The sequence below is a fragment of the Lolium perenne genome, chromosome 2 (assembly GCF_019359855.2).
Source record: "Lolium perenne isolate Kyuss_39 chromosome 2, Kyuss_2.0, whole genome shotgun sequence".
NCBI lineage: Eukaryota > Viridiplantae > Streptophyta > Magnoliopsida > Poales > Poaceae > Lolium > Lolium perenne.
Window position 1 is genome coordinate 6,444,576 of NC_067245.2, and position 25,204 is coordinate 6,469,779.

Sequence of the window (25,204 nt, forward strand, 5' to 3'; positions counted from 1 at the left end):
AGGACTGGCTGCAGGACTACTCCACCGCAGTCGGCATCTCTCGAGGCAACAAGCGTTGGGCAGTACGCTACTCCCCCCTGATGCTGGTCGGCTCCGCCCGCACCTGGCTCAACAACCTGCCAGCCGACAGCATCAACGGCTGGCTGGATTTCGAAGAGGCCTTCGTCAGCAACTTCACCGGCACCTATCGCCGGCTGGGTCGCCCTCAGCAGCTTGAGATGTGCAAGCAGGGCCCGGACGAGACGGATCGCGCATACCTGACGCGCTGGTGCGAGATGCGCAACTCCTGCGAGGGTGTGCACGAGATCCAAGCCATCAGCTTCTTCATGGGAGGCTGCCGGCCCAATACCATGCTGTGGCACAAGCTGCGCCGCAGTGACCCCAAGTCGATGGCCGCCTTGATGGCCATCGCGGACAAGTACGCGCTGGCTGAGGAAGCCGGCAAGGCGACGGCTGACCAAGCGCCGGCTCCCCCCAGGCGGGACCACCACAAGTCGGCTGAGCACAAGCCGGCAGACGGCGCCTCTCATGGCAGCCGGCGGGACAACTACCGCGGCAAGCGTCATAGCGACCAGCCGGACCGCCGGTACGGCTCCGCCCACGTAGCCGCCGTGGCAGACAACGCGGCAGGCGGCAGCCGCCGCCAGAAGCAAGACCGGCAATGGAAGCCGAAGTACACCTTCGAGCAGATGCTCGATTCGCCGTGCAAGTACCACAGCGGCAAGAACCCCTCCAACCACACCACCCGCGACTGCCACTTCATGAAGCGGCTGACAAGCGGTGAACCTCTCCCGCCTCCACCCCCGCCCCCTCCAGCCGGCGGGCCGGGTGGCGCAGCCGGCGCGGAGAACGCCAACCTCGAGCACCACGAGGCTAACCAAGTGCACCATGGCGGCCGATACCTGGCCGAAGATGCTACCTACATCATCTTCACCTCCGAGCCCGAGGACAAGATGAGCCAGCAGAGCCGTTCCCTCGAGGTCAACGCGGTCATACCGCCGGTCCCCCAGTACCTAAACTGGTCAGAGCAGGCCATCACCTTTGATCGCCGCGACACACCGGCTGTCCTGCCGAAGCCGGGCAGCTACGCTATGGTCCTCGACCCCACCATTGGCACGACTCGGCACAGCGTGCATTTTTCGCGCGTCCTCATCGACGGCGGCAGCAGCATCAACATCCTCTACCGCGACACCGCCCGCAAGCTAGGCATCCAGGAAGCCGAGCTGCGTCCCACCCCCACCGTCTTCCATGGCATCGTGCCAGGCCACTGCTGCCAGCCGATCGGCCGGATCACGCTGGAGGTGATGTTCGGGAAGCCGGACCACTTCCGCACCGAGAGAATCGAGTTCGAGGTGGTGGACCTCGTGAGTCCCTACCACGCGCTCCTGGGCAGGCCGGCCCTGACCAAGTTCATGGCGGTGCCCCACTATGGGTACCTGAAGATGAAGCTGCCTGGCCCCAAGGGGGTCATCACCATAGCCGGCGACTATCGTCGCTCCATGGACTGCGCCACGCAGAGCTCCAAGATGGCCCAGACGCTGGTCATCGCCACCGAGAAGCAGCTCATCCACGACGCCGTCGCCCTCGCCAAGGCCGCGCAGACAGACATGCCGGCTGCAGGCAACCCGGCTGGGACGACTCACTTCCAGCCGGCCGACAACACCAAGAAGATCCTGCTGGACCCGGCGCAGCCGGACAAGTACGTCACCATCGGTGCCGGCTTGAGCAGGAAATAGGAAAGCGAGCTCACCAGCTTCCTCCGTGAGAATCGGGACATCTTCGCATGGACTCCAAGAGACATGCCGGGTGTGCCGAGGGAGTTGGCTGAGCACCACCTCCACGTCCGGCCCGAAGCCAAGCCGGTGAAGCAGCCTCTCAGGCGCTTCGCCGAGGAAAGAAGGAAGGCCATCGGTGAAGAAATCGCCCGGCTGCTCGCAGCCGGCTTCATCATGGAAGTGCTGCACCCGGACTGGTTGGTGAACCCGGTCCTGGTTTTGAAGAAGAACGGCTCCTGGCGCATGTGTATCGACTACACCAGCCTGAACAAGGCGTGCCCGAAGGATCCCTTCCCCCTGCCGCGCATAGATCAAGTCATAGACTCGACTACCGGCTGTGAACTGTTGTCTTTTTTAGATGCCTATTCAGGCTACCACCAGATTCCTTTGAATCCGGATGATCAAATAAAGACTTCGTTCATTACCCCGTACGGGGCTTATTGCTACACGACTATGCCGTTCGGCTTGAAAAATGCAGGCGCCACCTACCAAAGGTGCATGCAAAAATGCTTGCAGGATCAAGTCGGCAGAAACGTTCACGCATATGTGGATGATGTCGTTGTAAAGACCAAGGAGACAACTACCCTCCTTGATGACCTGAGAGAAACCTTCACCAATCTGAGAAGATTTCGGATGAAGCTCAACCCGGCCAAGTGCACATTCGGCGTGCCGTCTGGCCAGCTCCTTGGCTACCTCGTCTCTCAGCGAGGGATCGAAGCCAACCCGGAGAAGATCAGTGCCCTAGAGAAGATGGAACTGCCGCAGTGCCTCAAGGACGTCCAGAAGTTCGCTGGCTGCCTGGCTTCCTTGAGCCGCTTCGTTAGCCGGCTGGGGGAGAAGGCACTGCCCCTGTATCAATTGATGAAGAAGGCGGACAAGTTCGTCTGGTCACCACAGGCGGATGAGGCCTTCCGTGACTTGAAGCGCGTGCTCTCAACCGCGCCAATCCTTGCAACGCCGGCTTCAATGGAGCCGATGCTGTTGTACATCGCAGCCACCAATCGAGTGGTTAGCATTGTCCTGGTGGTGGAGCGCAAAGAAGACGGCAGGGAGCAGCTGGTCCAGCGCCCAGTCTACTACCTCAGCGAAGTGCTCTCCCAGTCGAAGCAAAACTACCCCCACTACCAGAAGGTCACCTACGGCGTATACATGGCAGCCAAGAAGCTCAAGCATTACTTCCAAGAGCACCCCATCAAGGTGGTTGCCACAGCGCCCTTGGCGGAAATCATTGGCAGCAAAGACGCCAACGGCCGGGTTGCTAAGTGGGCTCTGGAGCTAGCCGCCCACACCATCCTCTACGAGCCGCGCACAGCCATCAAGTCGCAGATCCTCGCGGACTTCTTCGTCGACTGGGCCGAGATGCAGTACCTGCCGCCTGTGCTGGATTCCACACATTGGAAGATGCACTTTGACGGTTCGAAGATGCGCAACGGCTTGGGAGCCGGCATCGTCATCACCTCTCCCAAGGGAGATCGGCTGGACTATGTCCTGCAGATCCACTTCGCCGCATCCAACAACGTGGCGGAGTATGAAGCGCTCATCCATGGGCTGAAGCTGGCCAAGGAGATCGGCGTGCGTCGCATACTCTGCTTCGGCGACTCCGACTTGGTCATACAACAAGCATCCGGCGACTGGGACGTGAAGGACGCCAACATGGCCTCATACCGCTTCCATGTCCAGCAGCTATCCGGCTTCTTCGACGGCTGCGAATTCCACCATGTGCCACGAGCAAACAACGAGGCGGCTGACGCCTTGTCCAAGATTGGCTCAACCCGGCAAGCCATTCCGCCGGGCATCGCCTTGGCGGTTCTCAAGAAGCCGTCCATCATACCGTCACCGGACTCGGATTCAATATTCGTGCCGGCTGACCCGGGGGCTGCTCAGCCGAACCCGGGGGCTTCATCGCCCAAGTCGGGGGCTTCAAAGCCAAACCTGCCGGCTACCATGCCGAACCCGGGGACTTCTCAGTCCAACCCGGGGGCTTCATCGCCAAACTCGGGGGCTAGCAAGCCGAACCCGCCGGCTAGCAAGCCGAACCCGGCGACCATGCAGTCGAATCCGGAAGCTCCCACGTAGGAGGCCCTGTTGGTCAGCGTATTCGAGATAAGATGCGTACCTTCATGGGCACAAGAATTCCTCTCCTACCTCACCGACGGTGTGCTGCCTGATGATAGAGTCCAGGCCAGGCAGATTGAGAGAAGGGCCAAGGCCTATACAATCATCAACCACCAGCTGTACAAACGCAGCGTAAGTGGGGTGTTCCAGCGGTGCGTCGAGCCGGCTGAAGGGATTGAACTCCTACGGGAAATCCATCAAGGAGAGTGCGGACATCACGCCTCATCCAGAGCCATAGTGGCCAAAGCTTTCCGGCACGGTTTTTACTGGCCGACTGCGCTCAGAGACGCAGAAGAGTTGGTGAAGAAGTGCAACGGTTGTCAGCGCTTCGCAAAGAAGAGACACCAGCCGGCTTCCGCCTTGAAAACCATCCCCATCACATGGCCGTTTGCCGTATGGGGCTTGGATATGGTGGGTCCGTTCAGAACAGCGCGAGGCGGCATGACACATCTCTTGGTGATGATTGACAAATTCACCAAGTGGATCGAAGCCAAGCCAATCAAGAAGCTGGACGGCTCCACGGCCGTCACATTCCTCAAGGAAATCATCGTGAGGTTCGGCTACCCTCACAGCATCATCACCGACAACGGCAGCAACTTCTCTCAAGGCATCTTCTCTCGCTATTGCGGGGAAATGGGGATCCGGATGGCCCTAGCCTCTGTGGCGCACCCAGAGTCCAACGGACAAGTGGAGAAGGCTAACGGCTTGGTCCTAGCCGGCATCCGGCCCCGGCTGGTGGAGCCGCTCGAGCGAGCAGCCGGCTGCTGGATTGAGGAGCTGCCCAATGTGCTATGGAGCCTGCGCACAACGACAAACCGCTCAGTTGGCTTCACGCCATTTTTCCTCGTATACGGAGCCGAAGCCGTCTTGCCGACTGATATCGAGCACGACGCGCCAAGAATCAAGCTCTACACAGAAGCCGAAGCCAAAGAAGCTCGCGAAGATGGAGTTGACCTGGTCGAAGAGTCCCGGCTGCTGGCTGCGTCCAGATATACCATCTACCAGCAAAGCCTCCGACGCTATCACAACCGGAAGGTCCAGCCCTTAGCATTCCGAGAAGGAGACCTAGTGCTCCGGCTGATCCAGCGGACAGCCGGACAGCATAAACTGTCATCCCCATGGGAGGGTCCCTTCATCGTGAGCAAGGCAGTAGGCAACGATTCCTACTATCTCATAGATGCCCAAGAGGCTAAGAAAAACAAGCCGGACAAGGCTGACGAGGAGACTAAACGTCTCTGGAATGTCAACTTGCTCCGCCCATTTTACACGTGAGAGCAGGAATGTATGTATCCCTTGTATCCCTTTTGTAAGCTATGAAAAAACACGCGCCAAGAGCGCCGTTTCCGACAAGTTTTTCGCGTACTCTACTTTGTTTCGCCAATTGGCTTAAACCCTCTCACGCAGCCGGCTCAGTAACGTGATTCGGTTTCCGACAGCCGGCTTCCAACCAGCTACAGACCGCAACCCGGCTGTCCGGCTGGCGGGAGTAAGGCCTAGGGAGCCGGCACGCGAAAAACGACTAAGGGAAAGAGTAAAAGCGAGTTGACTTGCAACTTTTCATAAAAGTGCCGGATTACCGAATTCAGCTCGTTCGACTGAAATACTGTCGGCCTCACCCAGCGGCCCGCTCTTGATCCGGCGACGGATCGCAAGTCGGACGTACGACCGGCAAGAGCACAGCCAAAGAGTGGGGCGGATGGGAAAAAGCGAACAAGTCGAAAGAAAGCAACTCGGCACACAAATGATTAACAAACACATTAAAGTGTGACATAATGAAAGGACGATAATATTCGTACATATGCACCCGGCATCCCGGGGATTTAATAAATTGTCTTGGCAAAAGCAACAAAAGAGACAGGTAAACTAAGCAGCAGCTGAAGAAGGACCAGCCGGAGGAGCGTCGGTGGAGCCGGCTGCCGGGTCGTCTTCAGGCGCGTCTTCCGCCTCCTCATCCTCCGTCTCGTATTCACCATCAGACTGAGGGTTCGGGTCCGCGACGAAGAGGCCCTTGTCGACGAAGTCGGCGATGGCGCTGGCTCGGGCAAGCCGGGCGGTCTTATGTTCGGCCGGGAGCTTGTCCTCCACGCCGGCTCGCCGGTACTCGAGCTGCCCCAGGTCCACCTCGTTGTACCAGGAGAGGACAAAGGACAGCGCCATGTCGGCACCAGCGCGCGTGGCAGACTCCTTCCAGTCGAGGAAGCGATCCGGCGCCCGCTCCATCAAGGAGACGAGGTTGGAGATATCTTGCGGCACCGCCTCCGCGGGCCATAGCATCGGGACCAGTTCCTCAGCCGCCTTCCGGAGCTCCCAGCCAAGCTTGGTGATGGGCTCGACGCGGGCAGCCATGGATGCCATATAGTCCTCCATGGTGAAGTACTCCGAGCTGCCCTCGCCAGTCGCCCGCCTCCTGGTCTCGCGCGCAACGCCAACGGCTGCTAACGCCGCATCCTGCGTTTCCGGGAAGGCCGCTGCAAGAAGAAGTACGTCAGAAATCGTCAAAACCGAAACAAGCTGAAAAATGCAAGTTTTCGAAGTCCTAAAGTAAGCCTGGCGGCAGCCGGCAAGAGCCGACTGCCCCCAGTCCGAAGAGGGAAATTCCGAAGAACAAAAGGAAAAGCCTGGCGGCAGCCGGCAAGAACCGGCTACCCCCAGCCCGAAGATGGAGGTAGCGAAAAAACCAGAGTTTCTGCCGCCGGCTGCCAACGAAAGCCGGCAGCCGACAGCCGAAAGCCGGCAAAGGGAAAGGAACAAAGAAAGGCACTCACCCAACAGGCCGCGGTCGAGCGCGCCAATCTCGTCGACCCAGCGCTTGGCAGTGGCCGACAGCTCCGTGGTCTTGGTGGTGACCTCCTCCTGAAGCGCTAGCCGCTGCCTCTCCACCTCGGTCAGCCGCCGGCTCAGATCCTCCACCTTCTCCTTCTCAGCCGTCCTAAGGGAGGCAAGCTCATCAAGGTGGTTCTGCTCAAGCCGGCGCAGCCGCGTCAGCTCCAGCTCAGCCACCTTAAGCTTGGCGGCTGCAGATCGGCCCGCCTCCTCGCTCTCGGCGCACTGGGCGCGAGCAGCCCGGAGATCCGCCTCCAGTCGCGGGACCTTGGCGGCTTCAGCTGCAAGGCAGCCGGAAAGAAACGTCAGCCAACCAAGACTAAAAAGAAAAGAAGGCATCGAGTTGAAAGGAGAAAGATCTTACCCTTGACGGCCTCCAGCTCGCGAGCCAAGTCGGCCCGGTCCAGCTTGGCCTTGTGGTAGTGGGTCACGGCGCGGTTGTATAAGTTGGTGCGCCGATCCGCCACAGCCTAAGGAAGAAGAAAATCAGTCAACTAAACGAAACCCGGGCCGGCTTCAAGCAGCCGGCCCATGCCTCGGAGGGCTACCAGGGTGATAACCAAATTGAAAAACAGATGAAGCGCTTACCTTGCTGGCCTCCTCCACCTTGGCGACGTTGGCCGCGGCCTCGGCAGCCCTGGCCTTGAGGTTGGCCTGCAGGCTGGAGAAGAACATCTCCACCGACGCTTGGCCTGGGTTCCCCTCCCGGCTGGTCACTTCGTAGGAGTCGGTGCGGAGCCACGCCTGCTCCATGGTGCCAGCCGAGCCAAGGCTGGAGTCGGAGGCGGACGGCACATGCAGAAGCCGGGCGCCCTTGGCCACGTGCAGGCCCTGCTGCGGCGCCGATGGGGCTCCCATCCTCACCAGCGCGCGCGAATCGGCGCCCTCCATACGCGCTGGCTCATCCCTTGCCGGCTCCTGCCTGGCCGGCTCCTCTGTCGTCGGCTCCGGTGGCGGCGGCGCTCCGGGCGAAGTGGTTGGCCCAGTCGGCGCGGTCACTTCCGGCGCCTGAGGTGCCCCCTCCGGGCTCTCCTCCAGCACCACCACGTCTGGCCCGGCTCCGGCTCCGGCCGCAGGCGGCGCAGCCCTGCTGGCTCCGGCTCCGGTCGAAGGCGGCATGCCCCGGCCGGCCCCAGCAGCTGGGTCCAGAAGACGAGTCCGGCGCGGGAACATGTCATCCAGCGTCGGCTGGCGCGTCGGCTCGGCCCGCGTGCTGCGATCAGGCGCTGAGGCCAGCGGCACGGCGAAGGAAGGCGCCCCTGCGGAAGGCGGAGTACCCGCAGGCGGCGGCGGTGTAGGTGCGCGCGATGGAGGTTGTGGCGTCGACTCCCTCCTTTGACGCGGAGGCGGCGACACGACGCGCGGGGTTTGCCGGGAGCCGCCGCCCTGAGCAAACTTGATGGGGGCCCTAGCCGGACAAACAAGGAAAAGATAAGCATAAAGAGTAAGGAAAGAAAAGGAATCAAAGAAGAGAAAAAGAGAGCTCACCCGGCCTGCTCCGGAACCTTCTTCGGCTGCTGCCGGCGGAGTTTCTTCGTCTTCGCCTCCAAGGCGGCGGTGGAGCGGGGGTCGCCGACCCGCTTCTTCCCCTTGGGCGCCGAAGTCGCCGTGGTGCTTGGCGGCCTCGCGCGCAGGGGCACGGCGGGGATTGGCCCCGTGGCGGACGTCGCCGGCTCCTCGTCCTCCTGCTGCTCCGGTGAAGGGGGCGGATTGTGCACCCCCTGGCCGCCTAGGTCAGGCGCCTGCAGCAGGTCGTCGTCGCCGGCCTGGTCGCCGGCTTGGTCAGCCGGATCGGCGTGATCCGGCGTCCACCTCCTTGTCGCCAGGTCGCCGTCCTCGACGTTCTGGCGGTCGAAGAGCTAGAAAAACAGAAGACATGAGCAAACAGCAAGCCGGAAGTCGGCATAAAGAAAGGGAAGTCGGCCTCGCAGCCGCAAGCCGGAAGTCGGCGAGAACACAAAGCTTACCAGCTCGGGTTGGTGGTCCCTGTCGTGGGGCGCCAGCCCGTAGTTCCACTCGTCCGGCAGGTTCGCCTTGGTGATGCTGTTCACCCGGCGGGCCACCTGGGCCTTGGAGAGCAGGGCCTTGGACGTCCGGTTCGGGTCAAACCGGCCGGACATATGCCCAATCTTGTGGGTGCGCATTTGGAGCGGCAGCACCCGGCGCTCGGCGATGGTGCAGAGGAGGTCCTCGGCGGTCAGCCCGTTCCCGACGGCCGCCCCCAGGAAGTCCCAGAGCTGATTCACCTCAGCGTCCAGGTCCGCCGTGCGGGCGTTGTAGCTCCAGTTGATCCGGCCGACTGGAGGAGCCGGGTTGAACTCCGGCAGGTTGATCCGGTCGACGAGCTGGCCCTCGTTGCGCACGTAGAAGAACGACATTTGCCAATTCTTCACCGAGTCAACGGTTGGAATTTTGGGGAAAGGCGTACCCGGCCGGGTGTAGATCGAGGCGGCGCCGCAGGCCCGCAGGCGGCCGTCGGTGGTCTGCGCCTTGAGGTAAAAGAGCCGGCTCCAAAAGTCTATATCCGGCCACAAGCCGGCGTAAGCCTCCATGAAAGCCACATAGCAGCTAAGGAGGACGCAGGCGTTGGCCGGCAGATGGTGCGGCTGCAAGCCGAAGTTGTCGAGGAACTGGCGGAAGAAGGTGGATGCCGGTAGGCCCAACCCGCGATCGAGGTGTGCGCCGAAGACGACGCGCTCGCCGGCCCTCGGCTCGGGCTCCGTCTCCGCGCCGGGCGCCCTCGTGACCACCGACGACGGGATCCGGCGAAGGCGCACCAGCCGCTCGATGTCGTCCTCCCTAATGTATGATCCCCTCCACGATCCGCTGGCGGAGGCCATCGTCGAAGAAGAAGAGGAAGAGGACCACGAGAGACGGAATGGCGAGGAAGAACCTTGCGACGGCGGCGGCGACGACGGCGGCGAAGGACGCACGGTTGAAACGCGGGGCCCCGTGGCGCCGGCTCGTCGGAGTAGCGGCGGCGGATCGGCGGAGATGCGCTCGCCGGAGTTCGCCAGCGAGAAACGTTCGCCGGAGCAGCAGGAGGCTCGAGCGCGAAGAAGAGAGCGAGAGGAGCGGAAGCGCGAGGAAGACGAAGTGAGGCAGTGGCCGCCTCGGTACCCTCCCCCGCGGCATTTATAGCCGCCCGCGGCGGACGGTTAGCCTCCAAGTGGCGATCGTGGCCACGTCGCCCGGATCTTCTGCGCATTAACTCCCCCCACGACCGCTGCCGTTACCGGAAACTGCCACACCACATCGCCCACGACCACACCGAATCTGGAGGGGACATTGATGTGACCAGACGAACCGGCGGCAGAGCCCAGGCGTCAGACCGGTCAAGTCGGGTGCAGGACCCGAGGCGGCGGAGACTCCGGCGCGCCGCAAGCCGGAGCCGGACACTAAGTTCAACTCGGTCCAAAATTCATCCAGCAAGGCGGAGACATCACCAGAACTTGCGAGAAAGCAAAAGCTGCATAAGTGTAAATAGTGGCCGGCTAGAAGCAGCCGGCCGGAACGAGCCGGATGAGGGCGCAGCCAGCTGAATGGAGATTCTCAGTCGGCCCCTCCAAGTGCCGTCAAATATATTCAAGAAGCCAGGAAAACCTGCCTAGGTCCTTCTAAACGCAGGACCTTGCCAGCTTCGGGGGCTAATGTCGGGGGGAAGACCCCGGGTAGGGCAATGGACGCGGAGCAGCCGGCTGACCACTGGCCGGCTCGCGGCAAAGGCCGGCTGAGGAGCAGCCGGCTGGCACCGTGGCCGGCTGGTCCGGAAGCCGGCTGGCTCTAGGTCCTAGTCGGCCTGGCTACAAGCCATATCCGACTGGGGGTCTGTACCTCAGACCGACTCGAGGCTGGCGAGTCTTGTACTAGAAGGAACCGGGTTGGTGATCCGGGTTCCTAAAGTCCACGCTGACTTCATCTTCAGTAAAGCGCGGGGCACTGTGGAGCAATAGTGCCACGCGCCGGACAGGCCATCATGGTCTACGTCGATCCGTACTGGCTACAGTGGCTGATGGCAACAGGGACACTTCCTCTCCATACCGCTGACCTTGGCAGCCGGATGGGACAGGCCATGAGGCCTCAACGGCTCCTGACGTCATTGCCTCGGGAAGGAGCGGAAGCCGGAGCCGGCCAAGCCGGCCAGTAGACTATAAGGTCTTATATGTAAAGTGCCGGTGCCTTTATAAGCCGCACTACCCCCTCTCGTTCAGGGGATCGATCATTCTCACTTCACTTCCACCCCTAGCGCTGCCCTGTGAGAGAGACTGTAGTCTTCCTTAACCTCCCAGGGGCTGCCGGACACAGCTCAAGGAGCAACCTTGTATTGTGTGATCATCATATACACTCTAGCAGGAGTAGAGGTGTTACCTCCATTGGAGGGCCTCGAACCTGGGTACGTCGCCGTGTCGCTCGTCCCCATACCCGCATCCGGATACCGCCGTGAGATCTCTCAGGAACCACCTTCGATTAGCCACCCTATGGCATATGCCGTGACGATACCACGACAGTTGTATTAAGTGGGAGTTCATTAGTAATTAGATTAAAACATGAACTAATTATCATAAACATAGTCTGACTAGTATTTTGAATTAATTTTGTAGTATTGGCATCCGTTTTCTACTATGCGCTAGTCTTGTAATTAAGATTGAAATACTGTTAAAATCTGACAAGAAACTTTACGGACTGGTACCGTATTGTTGAAGAATCAAGAAATGATCAAGTCCTATTGCAAACTTTTAGTAAACCTCACATTGTTGATTCAAAGAGCTATGGTTTCAATTAGTACCTAAAGTCATCTTGTCTCCGTGAAACTTGAAGTTCAAATCTGTTTGAAAAGTAAGGAGCTGAAAATTTAGTTTTTAGAAATAATCAAGGTATGAGATATATGTGATATCTAAAGGCCTTATTGCAAGATGATATAATATAATTTGGTGAGACTACATAAACTCATAAGTTTTATGGGAATGTACGAAGGTTGAAGACGCAAGGCGTCCCAATCCTCCAACTATTGGGGCACTAACGATATTCGCATATCCATGAAGTGATCGTCCTTAGTATGCACCGTTGGTAAGACTCGTCGTTTCGAAGCATCACATGATGATCGGGTGTTATAGATTCTACGTGTGCATACAACAGGTGCAAGCCAGATTTGCACATGCGAATTCTAAGGTTAAACTTTATGAGCCAAGCATGTACAGACATGGTCTCAGAAAGTCGTCATGAATTGATAGATAAAATTATGAGTGAAATTGTTCATCGTATTACAAAGTTACTAATAGTGAAATCTAGAACACTTGTCATATGATGATCAACTTCAAAGTAAGAACCTCAAGGTTATTGGTATTTGACCAACAAACCTAGAAGTTATTGAAGATGAAGTGTTTTCTGAATAATGAGGAAAGCTAAAAGAGAAATTACAAAAGTTATTTTGGCAGAGAGAAAAGAAAAGACTAGAAAGTCTAGCTCAGGTGTATATAAATGATATACATGTTATGGTTGTATTCCTAGTTAAGTCACACAATGAAATTCTTGGGTATTAGTATCATATTGGTTGGTATGAAGTGTCATACAAAACAACACAATACAAGAATACAATGGCCTAAGTGACTGACAAGGAATATGATAGGAATGCACGTATGGAACAAAATAAAGTGTTATTATGTTCGTCGTTGGCATTCTATCTAGCCCTTAGAATTTATAATAAAGAACTTAATAATTGTTATTTTGCTCTGGTCAAATGAAAACAATGAGTTGTTCAAATTATTACATTACTCCATGTACGATGGATAAGTTATTATAAATCCTAATGGTGAAACACACACACATAATACTGACGCTAAAATACCATAAGGCAAATGATTTGAATTCCACTTATTTGTGGAACTGCCATTTAGGTCATGTTGGAAAGGAACGCATGAAGAAACTCCATGCAAATGGATTTTTGGAGTCATTTGATTTTTTTGAATCGTTTGGCGCTTGCAAATATTTTCTAAAGAGAATGACTAAAATACCGTTCATAGGCCAAGAGTTGAACGGGAACTAACTTAGTGGAAAAATACATGATGATGTATGTGGTTCACTGGGCATAGTTGTGTGCGGGAGATTCTTCTACTTCATGAAAACTTTCAACAATGAATTGAGTATATATATGTGGATATGTTCAATAAGGAAGAAGTTTGAAACATTTGAATGGATTCAAATAAATTTCAGCATGAAGTGGAAATCATCGTAATAGAAAAATCAAATATCATGATTGGATCATGGTGAAAATATTTGAATTACGAGTTTTAGCGAACATCGAAGAGAGTTATGAAATTGTTCTACAACTGATGTTTCTTGGAGTATCATAGTGATGATGAAGTATCCAAGAGATGTATCCAAACCTTATTGGGTCAATGATGAGATAAAATATTGATGCCATTATATTTTTGTGGATTATGCTTTAGTGACTACCGCTTTTACACTAAATAGAGCATCATCATGATCCGTTGAAATGACATCATATGATTTATGGCATGGGTATGAACCTTAATAGTCCTTTCTTAAATTTTGGTATGCATAGCATATGTAAATAAGTTTACAACAAAAATCGGATGAATGTCTTTGTTGGTTATCTCAGAGATTTGATTGGGAATTCTTCCCACGAGACAAAGACAAAAGTGTTTGTCAATGTTTCTTATTTCCGAGAAATTGTTTCTAGCGAAGTATTTGAGTGGGAGGACAATAGAACTTGATAAGGTTTATGAACCTGAGCATAATGATCAGAGTAGCGCAGCATCGGAATTGGTTCTGGAAGCAGCCACGACGATCATGGCTCCCATGACTACAAAGTGTTTTAGCCATGGAGATCGAAGTACATATTGAACCTTGTAGGTATGGTTTACTTTGTGATCAAATAAATTATTTGTGGACAAATGATTGATTTTGAACAATGATAAACCAACTACAAACAAAGAAGTTATGATGGGCCCTGACTGAAATCCAAGATATATCCTTGAAGAAGCTTGAGTTGTTGAAAAGTTGTTTACGACAAAGTTCAAAGAGTTGACTACGATAAGATTAGATCTTCCGTAGCAATGCTTATAGTCTATGTGGATTATTCTAGTAATCACTACATATTTCTTTTATGAGATATACTAGTAGGATGGCAAAATACATTACTTATCAGACGTGTGTATTAAAGGTGTATACAAGATACAACCAATTGTTTTGCTAGTCCGTGGAATACTAAATAGGTATACAAACTTCAATTCGATGAAGTGAGTATCATGGAGTTGGAATCTTCACCAGATGAAATAGTCAAAGAGTTTTTGATTTCATCAGAAACGATGAAGAGGCTTGCATTTTCAGTAAATTAAGTGGGAGCGGTGAGACAAATTTATAAATACTTTATGTAGATGACATATAGTTGTATATAAATGATGTAATTATATACTTGATTAAAAAGGTTTCATTGAGAATTAATTTCAATGAAAGGATATGGACTGAAACAAATTTAGTGTCAAGATCTATGAAGATAGATTGAAATACATTATAAGTTTAAGTCAAAGTACATAAAATGGATATTGAAGTAGTTCAATATAGAAATAGTAAGAAAATGTTCTTATCATGTGAAGTTTTAACAAGACTTGAGTGTATCTTACACTCAATGAGTAAAAACACATGAGTGATTATAGATCACAAATAATATGTACACAATCAGATGTCATGTGCTCTTAAAAATGTTATGAGCATGTACCAGAATGATTCATGTGATGATCATTGAAAAACAGTAAGAATATTCTTGAGTACTTAAGAAGAACCAAGGATATATATATATAGTTTTGTATGGAGAAATGAGAAACAAATCACTGTAAGGTGTTGCACCAATATTTGTTTTGTCACATATGAAAATAAAATTTCAATCTCAGTTAGACTAAGTGTTGTTTAAAAGGTAGCACAATGAGCTAGAAGTTGTCTATGCTAGATTTAGAAGAGTTCTAAATATTGTGACGGATTCTACAAACAAAGGCAGAGTATATCATTGTTTTCACAATGACTGAGGATGTTAAGTCAAGAGGTTCTTTGAGAACTTGGTGTAGTTCCGACAGTATCAGAACTTTGAAGCTATATTGTGTATGACAATATTAGTGACATATTTCAGACCGCAGAATTAAGGTTTCACCAGAAGACCAAACATATTTAATGCCGACTCATTTGGAAAATGTGTGATGCGTTGAGACGCAAATGAATTGCAAAATACATACGTTTCTGGGCATGTCAGATCCGTTGACTAAAACTTCTCCCGTGAGCAAAACATGATAAAACACCGGAAGGCCAAGGTGTTATATCTTTACAAATGTAAACTAGATTATTGACTCTAGTGCAAGTGGGAGACTGTTGGAGATATGCCCAAGAGGCAATAATAAAAGTGGTTATTATATATCTTTATGTTTATGATAAATGTTTATATACCATGCTATAATTGTATTAACTGAAACATTTATACATGTGTGATATGTAAACAACAAAGAGTCCCTAGTATGCCTCTTAACTAGCTTGTTGATTAATGGATGATTAGTTTCATAATCATAAACATTGGATGTTATTAATAACAAGGTTATATCATTGTATGAATGATGTAATGGACACACCCAATTAAGCGTAGAATAAGATCACGTCATTAAGTTATTTACTATAAGCTTTCGATTCATAGTTACCTAGTCCTTATGACCATGAGATCATGTAAATCACTTATACCGGAAAGGTACTTTGATTACATCAAACGCCACTGCGTAAATCGGTGGTTATAAAGGTGGGATTAAGTATCCGGAAAGTATGAGTTGAGGCATATGGATCAACAGTGGGATTTGTCCATCCCGATGACGGATAGATATACTCTGGGCCCTCTCGGTGGAATGTTGTCTAATGTCTTGCAAGCATATGAATAAGTTCATAAGAGACCACATACCACGGTACGAGTAAAGAGTACTTGTCAGGAGACGAGGTTGAACAAGGTATAGAGTGATACCGATGATCAAACCTCGGACAAGTAAAATATCACGTGACAAAGGGAATTGGTATCGTATGTGAATGGTTAATTCGATCACTAAAGTCATCGTTGAATATGTGGGAGCCATTATGGATCTCCAGATCCCGCTATTGGTTATTGGTCGGAGAGAGTTCTCACCCATGTCCACATAGTTCGCGAACCGTAGGGTGACACACTTAAGGTTTGATGTTGTAATGGTAGAACTTGAATATGGAATGGAGTTCGAAGTATTGTTAGAATTCTCGGATGGGATCCCAGACATCACGAGGAGTTCCGGAATGGTTCGGAGAATAAGATTCATATATAGGAAGTCATTTTATAAGTTTAAAAATGATTCGGTGATTTTACGGAAGGTTCTAGAAGGTTCTAGAAAAGTCCGGAAGGAATCACTAAGGAAGGAGGAGTCCCGGAGGGACTCCACCTCCCCATGGCCGTCCAACCCTAGTGGGGAGTCCAAGGTGGACTCCACCTAAGAGGGCCGGCCACCCCCCCACATGGAAGGGGGGGAATCCCACTTGAGGTGGGAGTCCCACCTTGGGTAGGTTTCCCTACTACATGGAAGGTTCTTGTGTTGGGGTCTTATTCGAAGACTTGTAGTCCAACACTTGGGGATCCACCTATATAATGAGGGGCATAGGGGAGGGGGCCGGCCAACACAAAGCCATAGCTTGGCCGCACCCCCTTAGTGGCCGGCCACCCCTCTCTCAAACCCTAGCCGCCCCCCTCTCCTCCACCTCTCCCGCACGCTTAGGGAAGCTCCGCCGGAGTTCTCCATCGCCACCGCCACCACGCCGTCGTGCTGCCAGATTCAAGGAGGAGCTACTACTTCTGTTGCCCGCTGGAACGGGGAGAAGGACGTCGTCTTCATCAACACCAAACATGTGACCGAGTACGGAGGTGCTGCCCGATCGTGGCACCGTGATCAAGATCTTCTACGCGCTTTTGCAAGCGGCAAGTGATCGTCTACCGCAGCAATAAGAGCCTACTCTTATAGGTTTTGGAAATCTTCAAGGGTGAGTCTCGATCATCCCCTCGTTGCTCCCGTCTTCTAGATTGCATCTTGGCTTGGATTGCATTCTCGCGGTAGGAATTTTTTTGTTTTCTATGCAACGGATCCTTACAAAAAGAGCTCTCCGGCAGGCTGAAATCTGCCGGGGAAATTCCCTCCCGGAGGGGGAAATCGACGCCATCGTCATCTTCATCGAGCTGGACATCATCTCCTTCATCATCACCATCATCTCCATCATCATCACCGCCATCTCCACCGCTGCACCTCGTCACCGCCGTAACAATTAGGGTTGGATCTTGATTGTTTGATAGGGGAAACTATCCCGATATTGATTTCTATTTGTTATTGATGCTATTGAGTGAAACCATTGAACCAAGGTTTATGTTTAGATTGTTATTCATCATCATATCACCTCTGATCATGTTCCATATGATGTCTCGTGAGTAGTTCGTTTAGTTCTTGAGGACATGGGTGAAGTCTAAATGTTAGTAGTGAATTATGATTGAGTAATATTCAATGTTATGATATTTAAGTTGTGGTGTTATTCTTCTTGTGGTGTCATGTGAACGTCGACTACATGATACTTCACCTTTATGGGCCTAGGGGAATACATCTTGTATTCGTTTGCCAATTGCGGGGTTGCCGGAGTGACAGAAACCTAAACCCCCGTTGGTATATCGATGCAGGAGGGATAGCAGGATCTCAGAGTTTAAGGCTGTGGTTAGATTTATCTTAATTACTTTCTTGTAGTTGCGGATGCTTGCAAGGGGTATAATCACAAGTATGTATTAGTTCTAGGAAGGGCAGTGCATTAACATAGGTTCACCCACACAACACTTATCTAAACAATGAACATTAATCAGCTATATGAAGCAAAAGCACTAGACTAAATTCCCTTATGTACTCAAGAACGTTTGGTCATTATAAGTAAACAAACCGGCTTGTCCTTTGTGCTAAAAAGGATTGGGCCACTCGCTGCAATTATTTCTCTCGCATTTTACTTACTCGTACTTTATTCATCTGCTATATCAAAACCCCCTGAATACTTGTCTGTGAGCATTTACAGTGAATCCTTCATCGAAACTGCTTGTCAACACCTTCTGCTCCTCGTTGGGTTCGACACTCTTATTTATCGAAAGTACTACGATACACCCCCTATACTTGTGGGTCATCAGACATCATTGAAAATGAACTAGTCCACGAGTGGGATTTAGACGGAAGGTTCTGCATGGTTTGGAAGTTTTTGCGAGACGTGTAATTTTGAGCTTGCATAAATTACACTTGTGTAATTCGATATTGCAAGACTTTTTTTGGGGGGGGGGGGGGGTTTCTTGATGCACACTTTTTGTGTACTTTACTTTTGCCTTGGTGACATGTAGTGTTAACTTGGCACAAATTACTTTTTGCAAGAGAAACGGCATAGAAATTTTACATAAGCACCATTACATGAATATCACACACTTATATAATAGTTCATGACATGACACAAAGTATAGTTTAGAACGATAAAAGGACCGAACAGAGAAGTCCTCATAATCCTCGTCGGCATTGCTTCACCACCATCTACACGGACACCATTATCTTCCCTACTCCTCCTCCGCGTCGACGTTGTTGGGGTAGGGGAGGGTATGAATGCGGTCCGGATGGGGGAAATGCACTCCAAGTTGGTGAAGATGTTGTAGGTGGTGAATGCGATGAACTCTCAGCCTTGCCAATAGCCGTGGCCGAGGAGGTGGAATGCGTCGAATGGGTTGGTGAAGCTAACAAGGAGGGTGAATACGAACCCGTCGCGGTCACGGACCTCCTGGAAAAGGTAAATCACTCATGCGCCTCCGTGGGAGGTGGGCAAAGCCGGCGTGAAGGAACAATCAAGTGAGCTCGCTCGCTCCCCTCCACCATGAGATTGCCTTGACCTGGAGGGTGTTCTCGACTAGGATGCCGTGGGGGTGGAGCACCTCTGGAGTGGTGGGCACAAGATGGAATGTCGGGATGGTGTACTCAAAATTTCCTTGAAATCTTGGAAACAAACATTGCTAGGGTGGTTTTAATGAACAAGAAGGAGTCGAATAGACCTGTATTTGGTGCTTCGAGTAGAGAGGAAGAACCCATTTAAATTGAGCGGATGCGACGCTTGATCTGGATGTGGTTCTAACATTTTGGCTAGTCTAGTTTTAATCAACCTGGCGGGTTTCACACTGCACAACATCGTCTTTTGCACTGTAAACATGAGTTGAGGGTCCCTTTAATTTCTCTGGTGCGACAGATCTGAACTACTCGAAATCAAACCTACCATGTCGAGGCAAGCATGCATGGCATCTCTTCGCGGTGGTTCATAGCAGTCACACCAACTAGAACCTGTAATCCATATGTGTGAACCCGTAATCAGAGCGCAGTACGAGCCTCTAGCGGATCACCTTGGAGATTGCTAGCCGCCAACCGTCCCAACAATCCAACGGCTAGGAGCCATCTTCTTGCATCTATAACCAGCCTTCTAGAAGACACGATCCAACGACCAAAACTACTTTTAAAAAACCCAGTAAAATACAAAACATGCCCGCACCATGTTCTTCTATGTATAAGTTATGAGAAATAAACATGGATTTCACACATATTCATGAAAACGCTTTCACACAAGTGAGCTATCTCGATCGTGGTTTCATGGACTCCAAGGGAGATGAGCTAGGGTTTAGCTTTTTGAAAATGAAATATATCAAAAACTTGACCCAAGTTTCATTTTGGGAGTGATTAAGAAGGATCCGAGCCTATCTTTTTTTTTTTCTTATTTTTGAACTTATTTTTGAACTTGACTTCAACACCACAGGCGACCAGGCTTGGTCGAGGAGTTCCTTGGTGGAATTGTAAATCGGAGGGCCCCTCTCGACACCCTAGAGAAATAACACAGACACCATTGTTAAGCTTTTTAGGCTAGGCCTAACCAGAATCTGCGCGCCCAGACACTGCAACACGCATGGATAGGCCACTGAACAACACTGAGAGCATGTACACTGCAGATTGACGCTTGGGACTGGAACTTATGGTAGCCCCTCGCCATTGTAAGAGGAGTTTCATGGAAAAAGTGTCTTAATTTGACTCTTGGGCACCAGTGCTCGTGCTGTTAAAAATAAATAGAAAATTACACATATTTGTTAAAAAAAACTAAAAACAAATCTGGACATACTAAATAAAGTAACCTACAAGCGTGTAAAATTTTAATTTGAAATTCTTTATATTTTACGATGCACAAAAAAGACAAAATCTGTTGAAATTTAGAGATTTGAAATATGCATAACCAGATCCACATGTTTGTCATTTTTATGTAGCCCAGAATATTTTGTATTTGAAATTAAAATTTGGCACGTTTATGGGATAATTCATTGGATGCACCATGATTTTTTTTCTAATTTCTTTGAAACATATAAATGTGATTTTCAATTTTTTTAAAACAGCAGGAGCCACTAGGCATTGCACTCCTTCCACCACAGAGAAAAAGCACGAAGCCAGTTGGGACCTCCATACCCCCAGAGATGAAAGAAACACTTGAACTGAAAACATTCATAAGCCCTCAACTTCACAATATGAAAGCCAACAGCCTTAGAGGAGACTTGAAGGAGCAAATCTGATCAGCTATCAGAGAAACCTTTAGATCTCCAAAATGCCCACGAATGGCTGCCACTAAGGCCAAAGAAACCATATCTTTATCCAGATGGAAAGAAGCACGTCCAAATGAAACAACCATCATAAAATGGTCAGATACAATGAAAGGATGAACCGAAAATTGAAACAAGGAATTGATCTCCTTAGCAAAAGAGACACCATGCGAAAAATCCAGATCCAAAACATGTGAAGCATGCACCACCATTGAGGATGGATCAATAGGGTTCAGATCAACAATGCAATCATGATCAGCATATAATTTCATTTCCAATAAAGAATCATGAACCAAAAGTTTTTGACCCCTCAAGATCAGCCGATCATAAACATTTACATGATGACATGCAAAAATGGATCGCGGAACCATATCTGATACATTCAGAGGGAGAAAACTTACGAGCATTCATGACTATTCCTTCACAGGCAAGCAGATGGATCTTGCGCTCCTTGGGAGAAACCACCTAAAACCCCGAGTAAATGTGATCCTGATTCTTGAGAAGACGTGTGCAATACCGAGCCGTACACCTCCAGCAAGTTGGAATCGATAGATCCACGAGACACATGATGAGAGGAAGGGAGAAATGGTGCCGGATGGTTGGAAAGAGATGGTGCCGGCGTGGCACTGGTGACTTCAACATGATCTCCTCTTGCGCTCTCTGCCCCTTTCCTTGGTCGGGCAAGGAGGATTTGATGCTCAGAGCAGGCAACTCATGGTTTATATAGCCAAGACCGGAAGTAGTCGATGCCTAAAACTGACCATCTAGTTTTTTCGTTTGGTCTGAATCCAGAGGATTGAGCGTCGATCAGAGAAGTCATTTGGTTCGAATGCCGAACGGATCGAGCTACGACCCAACAAATGCAACATACCAAACGAATTACGGACAATGTAAACGCCACGTGCCAAACCATGGAAATAGTTCGTATTCCATCGGTTCGCTAATATACGATGTTTTAGTTTTATGTAGATTCATCTTTTTGTGTGTGGATGTAGTCTATTTTATTGGGTAGATTCACTTATTATGTAGATCACTTTGAAAGGTTTAAAACGTCTTATATTTATGAATAGATGGACTACTTAAATATTAGCTATAGATATCCCGAACGGATTGAGCGATGAACGAAGACAAACAACTCGTACGAAACGATTGATGGAAAATAAAAATGTGACGTACCAAACCATTAAAATGCTTCGTACTTCATTATTATGTATAGTTTTCTCACACAATAACACTGATAACGGTCTCATTTTACATATGCAATATACATTCTTTTTGAACAAATAGTAGGCTCAACAGTAATATTTATTGACTTTAATATAATTAATGTCGGTGTACAATACAGGAAAGGAAAGACACAGCCTACTATTTCTTAAAATAAATAGGAAAAGAAGGTAGTAGGATAAATTCACCACACAAATGGCATATACTCATCATAAGTATTTAATTCTAATTGTTCACCACACGAATGACATATACTCAGGATAAATATTTAATTGTTCACATATTACTTTCTTCAGAGTCATGCGACACCCACCTTTAGAGCGGCTGCAATAACACAAATACCATAGTGAGCATTTATGATGATAACAAAGTAAAATTTGTAAAGAAAACAAAATCTTGTAAACCGAAAGGTCCCTCTCAACTCTGAAGAATTTTCGACTAAAGTAATCATAAGATTGTTCACAATAAAGTTTTGTTTCGAAGCTGCTCCCTACTGACCATTTCTCTTCTTTTCGGAAATGGGAAGTTGGCCAATTCTCCTATTTTTGTGTGTAGCCCTACTAATCATTCCGTTAATGGTATTCCTGTGGTTCTTCACCATGACAAATTCGGGAGGTACCACGCGGTATCGGTACTTCCTACAGACAAAAAGGTTCCTCCGTTTAATCCATTGTTGAACTATTGTGGATCTCCCTCCTCGGGTTGTGCCTTTGCATTATGGAAAAACCTGCGCTGACAATGTTTTCCTGTCCTAGTTAATAATGAAGATGGATAAAGGGGAAAATTTATTGGCCAGCAACAAGAACCCTCGGCGTACCCACCTGTGAAACTAGAGGAACGGGGAGAGCATCTAGACTAGGTTTGGGTGTTGTGGTGCACCTAGACTGCAATTCATCGCTTCGCGGCATATGTACGGTAGTCGTGGGTTATTATACCTAATACGAGAGCGAGAGAGACGATCGACTCGGGGACGATCGCCACAAAGATGAAGGGGTGCGAGGATGATTGGCTCGCAACAGGCTCTCTCGACACATCCGATGGGGATCTACTATGCGGTACCAGCAGATTATAAACCACCGGTTGCACATAAAATGGTCAGTTGGGAAACTTTGCAAGCACGTGAGAACTTGCCTAGTAAAGGAAAATCATATTAAGTCTTTGCGCATTACCTTTTAGTTTGCGGGTCGACCCTTTCTGAAAATCAAGCCCCCTGTTTTTTTATCAACATAAATTTCATTTTTAACTTTCTGCGGCGGTTGCTGCTGCTGCGGTAGTTGCTGAGGTTGTGGTTGTGGCGTTTGCGTCGTTTGTTGTGGTGGCGGCGTTTGTGGAGGTGGCGGTTGCGATGGCTTCTTGTCCATAGATAGCAGTAACGATCTTGCCTGAAAACAAGAAAGAAGTACGAGTGTACGGCGATTAACAAAAGCAGCACAGTTATATATAATAATTATCCTAAGATTATGAGAGCTAGTTGTGTTCCCGGACCTGTTTCGTTGGCAGTTTCGCACTAATAAGTTGCTCGCGGCTCGCGTTGGAACTTGGAAGAGCTTGGCGAAACTCGCCTACTTATATAGGACGTGAACACTTTCTCTGCAGGATGCCTCTCGAAAAATCATGTATTTTTCCTACGAATGAAGGAAGAAATTTACACCATAATTAATAACAACTATCTAGTTGCTCTACCTGTTCTGAAAGAGAGTAGATTCGGGCATATCTTGTACGTTAATATCATCTTTCTTTTTTTCTACTGAAACGAGTAATTGCGTTTAGACTTTTTCGTACATCTTGAGATGTGCCACATGCTAGCCTGAACTTGAAATCTTCCAACCTTTATAGGCTTGAGTCAACAGGTTACTAGCTTCACTCGCCGTACGTTCCAGGCAATTCCTTTCCTCCTCGCCGCGGGTTCCAAACTCCTCGTATCCACGTTCACCTGCATTCCACTGCAAGGTACATACAAATTACGCGGGAGCCAAGCCATACATAAAAAAACAAAAGCAAATGTTGGACTCAAAATCTCAAATAACCCTGACTACCAGTACCAGGTCGTTGCAACTTTGGACGGTGCATGCATTGGATTGGCCATAGTGAGTAGATGATGAAGCCTCCTCCAAAATATACATATCGACATAACCCAGGTAGAAAAAATATACATAAGTACCCAGGTAAGTACATTAGTCAACACCAACGGAAAAACAGATTAGTAGGAAAAATATACATAGGTACGCAGATAATTTTTTTCCAAAATCTACTTGAAGATGCATAGATGATGAAGCCTCCTCCTTATACTCTTACTCCGCCATGAATTGATAATGTTGTACAGTTTCTTAATAAGCTTATCAAGCATATCAAGCCAACTCGAGTATTTACCGAGTTGAGCCAAGCTATAGTTTTAGGCTCATTATGTTAACAAGTTGAGTCAAGCAAACTCATTAACTAACGAATATTTCCAAGTTGAATCGAGCTGGCTTGTTATCCACCCTCGTGAGCTGTCCAACATCAAAACCACATTCATTGGCCATGAAACCAATGATGGCGCTTGGGCCATTGGCTCCGGCGGAGGGGCCCTGCAGACATATCACACCTCAACGAGATGATATTACACACTAATATGATATGTAAATACTACTATACGATACTATGCATTGTCACTAGTTTAAAAAAAAAGAAAAAAAATCTAACATCCATGTGTAATGACTACAACACATACTTATATATGTATTGTCGTGCTTGGACTGAATCACAACCATGAATCAAAAGGAAAGATCCATGAGTTTTTTTGGCATAAACGCCACCTAAAATGAGACATTTTCATTCAAATTATATATGCACGGGTTGATTATCGGGGCATTTGACGATAACCCCCCAAGTTGGCGCGCCTTTGATCATAACCCCCCCTTGTGTGACTGACATGTGGGACCGGACCCCACATGTCAGCGACACAAAGGGGGGGTTATGATCAAAGGCGCGCCAACTGGGGGGGTTATCATCAATTTTACCGTTGATCATCAGTTCTCAGCCATTGTTATCCGTAAGCATAATAACATGCGGAGTTATTTGATGTGCTGGATGAACTATGTTGCCGCTCGGCGCAGTAGTTGAAAACATGTCTTTTGTTAGGAGCAGCCCAGAGCTTTAGCCCCGCGCGTTTGGAACCGGGACTAATGTGATCATTATACCCGGTTCCAACGGCTAGGATGTCACATGGTTTTAGTTCCTGTCCAAACGAAACATATAGTCCCGGTTAGAGACACCAACCGAGACTAACGGGGTTACAGCAGGCTGCGGCTGGTGTGAGTGTTTAGTCCTGGTTTGTGTCCTCAATCGGGACTACATGTCTATCTTTAGTCCCGGTTGGAGACACCAACCTGGACTAAAGGTTTTAAGGTTTTTTCGCTCCACCCCCTCCCCCTCCGCCGTGGATCGCCTTTTTTAGCTTTGTAAAACACAGAAAATAATGATAGAAAATAAAATTTTAAAAACATTTTAGATGTAGGTAAGTTAGGTGATCTAGTTATTATTATGAAAAATAACAAACATGAATTTTGACTTATTTTGCAAAAAAACTGTATTTTTCAGC

The 25,204-nt window shown here is 49.5% G+C and overlaps 1 long non-coding RNA gene across 1 annotated transcript; it reads right to left on the minus strand.

The window, feature by feature from the left end:
* Positions 1–21,689: 21,689 nt before the first annotated feature.
* LOC127329673 (uncharacterized) lies at positions 21,690–23,265 on the minus strand. Its single transcript, XR_007868989.2, has 3 exons — positions 23,110–23,265; positions 22,794–23,006; positions 21,690–21,948 (listed from the first exon to the last, which is right to left on the minus strand). It is a non-coding gene; the product is annotated as an uncharacterized lncRNA (long non-coding RNA).
* Positions 23,266–25,204: the final 1,939 nt, after the last annotated feature.